Source organism: Hippocampus guttulatus, unplaced genomic scaffold, assembly GCF_054856545.1.
Source record: "Hippocampus guttulatus isolate MCC_2025c unplaced genomic scaffold, RoL_Hgut_1.0 HiC_scaffold_163, whole genome shotgun sequence".
NCBI lineage: Eukaryota > Metazoa > Chordata > Actinopteri > Syngnathiformes > Syngnathidae > Hippocampus > Hippocampus guttulatus.
The window spans coordinates 12,501-19,753 of record NW_028233852.1 but is presented as its reverse complement, the minus strand read 5'-3'; positions in this window follow the sequence as shown (position 1 = coordinate 19,753).

Below are 7,253 nucleotides of genomic sequence, written 5' to 3'. Positions count from 1 at the left end.
GCGGACCGGCTCTGCGAGCGTGCGTGCCCGGGAAAAGGGCCTCTTGGCCGGCCTGAGCGTTTAATAATAGCGGGCCGGCCCGGCGAGCGTGCGTGCCCGGGAAAAAGGCCTCTTGGCCGGCTTGGGGGATTGAAAAAAAATCCCCCATTCATTTTCAACGGGAGGGGTCGGCGGTACCGCTTGGTGTCCGCCAGACGGCGGTGTGGTAGGCAAATGGCGGGCCTGCACGGGCGAGCGTGCGTGCCCGGGAAAAAGGCCTCCTTGCAGGCGTGAGAGTTTAATAATAGCGGGCCGGCCCGGAGAGCGTGCGTGCCCGGGAAAAAGGCCTCTTGGCCGGCGTGAGAGTTTAATAATAGCGGGCCGGCCCGGCGAGCGTGCGTGCCCGGGAAAAAGGCCTCCTTGCAGGCGTGAGCGTTTAATAATAGCGGGCCGGCTCATCGAGCGTGCGTGCCCGGGAAAAGGGCCTCTTGGCCGGCGTGAGAGTTTAATAATAGCGGGCCGGCTCATCGAGCGTGCGTGCCCGGGAAAAAGGCCTCTTGGCCGGCTTGGGGGATTGAAAAAAAAATCCCCCATTCATTTTCAACGGGAGGGGTCGGCGGTACCGCTTGGTGTCCGCCAGACGGCGGTGTGGTAGGCAAATGGCGGGCCTGCACGGCGAGCGTGCGTGCCCGGGAAAAAGGCCTCCTGGCCGGCGTGAGAGTTTAATAATAGCGGGCCGGCTCTGCGAGCGTGCGTGCCCGGGAAAAAGGCCTCCTTGCAGGCGTGAGAGTTTAATAATAGCGGGCCGGCTCGGCGAGCGTGCGTGCCCGGGAAAAAGGCCTCCTTGCAGGCGTAAGAGTTTAATAATAGCGGGCCGGCTCATCGAGCGTGCGTGCCCGGGAAAAAGGCCTCTTGGCCGGCGTGAGAGTTTAATAATAGCGGGCCGGCCCGGCGAGCGTGCGTGCCCGGGAAAAAGGCCTCCTTGCAGGCGTGAGTGTTTAATAATAGCGGGCCGGCTCATCGAGCGTGCGTGCCCGGGAAAAGGGCCTCTTGGCCGGCGTGAGAGTTTAATAATAGCGGGCCGGCCCCGCGAGCGTGCGTGCCCGGGAAAAAGGCCTCCTTGCAGGCGTAAGAGTTTAATAATAGCGGGCCGGCTCATCGAGCGTGCGTGCCCGGGAAAAAGGCCTCTTGGCCGGCTTGGGGGATTGAAAAAAAATCCCCCATTCATTTTCAACGGGAGGGGTCGGCGGTACCGCTTGGTGTCCGCCAGACGGCGGTGTGGTAGGCAAATGGCGGGCCTGCACGGCGAGCGTGCGTGCCCGGGAAAAATGCCTCCTGGCCGGCGTGAGAGTTTAATAATAGCGGGCCGGCTCGGCGAGCGTGCGTGCCCGGGAAAAAGGCCTCTTGGCCGGCGTGAGAGTTTAATAATAGCGGGCCGGCTCGGCGAGCGTGCGTGCCCGGGAAAAGGGCCTCTTGGCCGGCGTGAGAGTTTAATAATAGCGGGCCGGCTCAGCGAGCGTGCGTGCCCGGGAAAAAGGCCTCCTTGCAGGCGTGAGAGTTTAATAATAGCGGGCCGGCTCATCGAGCGTGCGTGCCCGGGAAAAGGGCCTCTTGGCCGGCGTGAGAGTTTAATAATAGCGGGCCGGCTCATCGAGCGTGCGTGCCCGGGAAAAAGGCCTCTTGGCCGGCTTGGGGGATTGTAAAAAAAAATCCCCCATTCATTTTCAACGGGAGGGGTCGGCGGTACCGCGTGGTGTCCGCCAGACGGCGGTGTGGTAGGCAAATGGCGGGCCTGCACGGCGAGCGTGCGTGCCCGGGAAAAATGCCTCCTGGCCGGCGTGAGAGTTTAATAATAGCGGGCCGGCTCATCGAGCGTGCGTGCCCGGGAAAAAGGCCTCCTTGCAGGCGTGAGAGTTTAATAATAGCGGGCCGGCTCGGCGAGCGTGCGTGCCCGGGAAAAAGGCCTCCTTGCAGGCGTAAGAGTTTAATAATAGCGGGCCGGCTCATCGAGCGTGCGTGCCCGGGAAAAAGGCCTCTTGGCCGGCTTGGGGGATTGAAAAAAAATCCCCCATTCATTTTCAACGGGAGGGGTCGGCGGTACCGCTTGGTGTCCGCCAGACGGCGGTGTGGTAGGCAAATGGCGGGCCTGCACGGCGAGCGTGCGTGCCCGGGAAAAATGCCTCCTGGCCGGCGTGAGAGTTTAATAATAGCGGGCCGGCTCGGCGAGCGTGCGTGCCCGGGAAAAAGGCCTCTTGGCCGGCGTGAGAGTTTAATAATAGCGGGCCGGCTCGGCGAGCGTGCGTGCCCGGGAAAAGGGCCTCTTGGCCGGCGTGAGAGTTTAATAATAGCGGGCCGGCTCAGCGAGCGTGCGTGCCCGGGAAAAAGGCCTCCTTGCAGGCGTGAGAGTTTAATAATAGCGGGCCGGCTCATCGAGCGTGCGTGCCCGGGAAAAGGGCCTCTTGGCCGGCGTGAGAGTTTAATAATAGCGGGCCTGAGAGTTTAATAATAGCGGGCCGGCTCGGCGAGCGTGCGTGCCCGGGAAAAGGGCCTCTTGGCCGGCGTGAGAGTTTAATAATAGCGGGCCGGCTCATCGAGCGTGCGTGCCCGGGAAAAGGGCCTCTTGGCCGGCGTGAGAGTTTAATAATAGCGGGCCGGCCCGGCGAGCTGTGCGTGCCCGGGAAAAAGGCCTCCTTGCAGGCGTGAGAGTTTAATAATAGCGGGCCGGCCCGGCGAGCGTGCGTGCCCGGGAAAAAGGCCTCCTTGCAGGCGTGAGAGTTTAATAATAGCGGGCCGGCCCGGCGAGCGTGCGTGCCCGGGAAAAAGGCCTCCTTGCAGGCGTGAGAGTTTAATAATAGCGGGCCGGCCCGGCGAGCGTGCGTGCCCGGGAAAAAGGCCTCCTTGCAGGCGTGAGAGTTTAATAATAGCGGGCCGGCCCGGCGAGCGTGCGTGCCCGGGAAAAAGGCCTCCTTGCAGGCGTGAGAGTTTAATAATAGCGGGCCGGCTCCGCGAGCGTGCGTGGCCGGGAAAAAGGCCTCTTGGCCGGCGTGAGAGTTTAATAATAGCGGGCCGGCTCATCGAGCGTGCGTGCCCGGGAAAAGGGCCTCTTGGCCGGCGTGAGAGTTTAATAATAGCGGGCCGGCTCATCGAGCGTGCGTGCCCGGGAAAAGGGCCTCTTGGCCGGCGTGAGAGTTTAATAATAGCGGGCCGGCCCGGCGAGCGTGCGTGCCCGGGAAAAAGGCCTCCTTGCAGGCGTGAGAGTTTAATAATAGCGGGCCGGCCCGGCGAGCGTGCGTGCCCGGGAAAAAGGCCTCCTTGCAGGCGTGAGAGTTTAATAATAGCGGGCCGGCCCGGCGAGCGTGCGTGCCCGGGAAAAAGGCCTCCTTGCAGGCGTGAGAGTTTAATAATAGCGGGCCGGCCCGGCGAGCGTGCGTGCCCGGGAAAAAGGCCTCCTTGCAGGCGTGAGAGTTTAATAATAGCGGGCCGGCTCCGCGAGCGTGCGTGCCCGGGAAAAAGGCCTCCTTGCAGGCGTGAGAGTTCAATAATAGCGGGCCGGCCCGGCGAGCGTGCGTGCCCGGGAAAAAGGCCTCTTGGCCGGCGTGAGAGTTTAATAATAGCGGGCCGGCCCCGCGAGCGTGCGTGCCCGGGAAAAAGGCCTCCTTGCAGGGGTGAGAGTTTAATAATAGCGGGCCGGCCCGGCGAGCGTGCGTGCCCGGGAAAAAGGCCTCTTGGCCGGCGTGGGAGATTGAAAAAATTCCCCCATTCATTTTCAATGGCGGGGGTACCAGGGGTAGAGCTGGGGGTACCAGGGGTAAAGAGCGGGCCGGCCCGGCGTGCGAGTTTGGCCGGAAAAGAGGCCTCTTGGTCGGATTGGGAGATTGAAAAAATTCCCCCATTCATTTTCAATGGCGGGGGTACCAGGGGTAGAGCTGGGGGTACCAGGGGTAAAGAGCGGGCCGGCCCGGCGTGCGAGTTTGGCCGGAAAAGAGGCCTCTTGGTCGGATTGGGAGATTGAAAAAATTCCCCCATTCATTTTCAATGGCGGGGGTACCAGGGGTAGAGCTGGGGGTACCAGGGGTAAAGAGCGGGCCGGCCCGGCGTGCGAGTTTGGCCGGAAAAGAGGCCTCTTGGTCGGATTGGGAGATTGAAAAAATTCCCCCATTCATTTTCAATGGCGGGGGTACCAGGGGTAGAGCTGGGGGTACCAGGGGTAAAGAGCGGGCCGGCCCGGCGTGCGAGTGTGGCCGGGAAAGAGCCCTCCTGGCCGGCCTGGGAGATTGAAAAAAATTCCCCCATTCATTTTCAATGGCGGGGGTACCAGGGGTAAAGAGCGGGCCGGCCCAGCGTGCGAGTTTGGCCGGGAAAGGGGCCTCCTGGCCGGCCTGGGGGATTAAAAAAATTCCCCCATTCATTTTCAATGGCGGGGGTACCAGGGGTAGCAGTACCGATTTTGGTCGTTAGGGGCGCTGTAGTAGGTAAACCAGATATGCGGAGTTAGGGGGTCAAGAAGGCGAAAGGCTTAGAAAGTGACCGTTCACCAAAATACTTTCCGAAACGTATATAGGGGGGCATGTGTCGGACGAGTCACCATGCTTTCTCGATGCTGGAGGTACCAGGGGCACAAAGTTGGCCGGGAAAGATGCCTCTTAGGCGGATTGAAAGCATGAGAAAATGCCCCCCATTCATTTTCAATGGCGGAGAGCGGGCCGGCCCCGCAGCCGAGTGTGGCCGGCGGAGAGGCGTCTCGGTCGGATGAATGAAGCGTGGAGCCGGCCTCTGACGGCGGAGCTCCGCACTTTCGAATATTTTCTATCTCCCCCTCCGGGCGGTCGACGGCAGTTGGGAAGGCCGCCCGAGAGGCGCCCGGGGCGGATACCTCGGGCGAAAAGCCGGCCTCTGACGGCGGAGCTCCGCACTTTCGAATATTTTCTATTTCCCCCTCCGGGCGGTCGACGGCAGTTGGGAAGGCCGCCCGAGAGGCGCCCGGGGCGGATACCTCGGGCGAAAAGCCGGCCTCTGACGGCGGAGCTCCGCACTTTCGAATATTTTCTATTTCCCCCTCCGGGCGGCCGACGGCAGTTGGGAAGGCCGCCCGAGAGGCGCCCGGGGCGGATACCTCGGGCGAAAAGCCGGCCTCTGACGGCGGAGCTCCGCACTTTCGAATATTTTCTATTTCCCCCTCCGGGCGGTCGACGGCAGTTGGGAAGGCCGCCCGAGAGGCGCCCGGGGCGGATACCTCGGGCGAAAAGCCGGCCTCTGACGGCGGAGCTCCGCACTTTCGAATATTTTCTATTTCCCCCTCCGGGCGGTCGACGGCAGTTGGGAAGGCCGCCCGAGAGGCGCCCGGGGCGGATACCTCGGGCGAAAAGCCGGCCTCTGACGGCGGAGCTCCGCACTTTCGAATATTTTCTATCTCCCCCTCCGGGCGGCCGACGGCAGTTGGGAAGGCCGCCCGAGAGGCGCCCGGGGCGGATACCTCGGGCGAAAAGCCGGCCTCTGACGGCGGAGCTCCGCACTTTCGAATATTTTCTATTTCCCCCTCCGGGCGGCCGACGGCAGTTGGGAAGGCCGCCCGAGAGGCGCCCGGGGCGGATACCTCGGGCGAAAAGCCGGCCTCTGACGGCGGAGCTCCGCACTTTCGAATATTTTCTATTTCCCCCTCCGGGCGGCCGACGGCAGTTGGGAAGGCCGCCCGAGAGGCGCCCGGGGCGGATACCTCGGGCGAAAAGCCGGCCTCTGACGGCGGAGCTCCGCACTTTCGAATATTTTCTATTTCCCCCTCCGGGCGGCCGACGGCAGTTGGGAAGGCCGCCCGAGAGGCGCCCGGGGCGGATACCTCGGGCGAAAAGCCGGCCTCTGACGGCGGAGCTCCGCACTTTCGAATATTTTCTATTTCCCCCTCCGGGCGGCCGACGGCAGTTGGGAAGGCCGCCCGAGAGGCGCCCCGGGGCGGATACCTCGGGCGAAAAGCCGGCCTCTGACGGCGGAGCTCCGCACTTTCGAATATTTTCTATTTCCCCCTCCGGGCGGCCGACGGCAGTTGGGAAGGTCGCCCGAGAGGCGCCCCGGGGCGGATACCCCGGGCGAAAAGCCGGCCTCTGACGGCGGAGCTCCGCACTTTCGAATATTTTCTATTTCCCCCTCCGGGCGGCTGACGGCAGGTGGGAAGGCCGCCCATTCATTTTCAATGGCGGAGGTACCAGGGGTGCCGCTGAGGGTACCAGGGGTGCCGCTGAGGGTACCAGGGGTGCAGCTGAGGGTACCAGGGGTGCCGCTGAGGGTACCAGGGGTGCCGCTGAGGGTACCAGGGGTACGGCTGAGGGTACCAGGGGTGCCGCTGAGGGTACCAGGGGTGCCGCTGAGGGTACCAGGGGTGCCGCTGAGGGTACCAGGGGTGCCGCTGAGGGTACCAGGGGTTCGGCTGAGGGTACCAGGGGTACGGCTGAGGGTACCAGGGGTGCCGCTGAGGGTACCAGGGGTGCCGCTGAGGGTACCAGGGGTGCGGCTGAGGGTACCAGGGGTAAGGCTGAGGGTACCAGGGGTGCCGCTGAGGGTACCAGGGGTGCGGCTGAGGGTACCAGGGGTAAGGCTGAGGGTACCAGGGGTAAGGCTGAGGGTACCAGGGGTAAGGCTGAGGGTACCAGGGGTACGGCTGGAGGTACCAGGGGTAAGGCTGGAGGTACCAGGGGTAAGGCTGGAGGTACCAGGGGTAAGGCTGGAGGTACCAGGGGTTAGGCTGGAGGTACCAGGGGTAAGGCTGGGGGTACCAGGGGTAAGGCTGAGGGTACCAGGGGCGAAGCTGGCTGGGGGTACCAGGGGTTGGGCTGAGGGTACCAGGGGTTGGGCTGAGGGTACCAGGGGTAAGGCTGAGGGTACCAGGGGCGAAGCTGGCTGGGGGTACCAGGGGTGTTGCTGAGGGTACCAGGGGTGCCGCTGAGGGTACCAGGGGTTAGGCTGGGGGTACCAGGGGTTGAGCTGAGGGTACCAGGGGTAAGGCTGAGGGTACCAGGGGTGTTGCTGGGGGTACCAGGGGTCGCCATTCATTTTCAATGGGGGAGGTACCAGGGGTAGGGCTGGGGGTACCAGGGGTAAAGAGCGGACCGGCTCGCCGGCCGAGCGTGGCCGAAAAAGAGGCCTCCTGGCCGGATTGAGAAATTAAAAAAATTCCCCCATTCATTTTCAATGGCGGGGGTACCAGGGGTATGCAGTACCGATTTTGGTCGTTAGGGGCGCTGTAGTAGGTAAACCAGATATGGGGAGTTAGGGGGTCAAGAAGG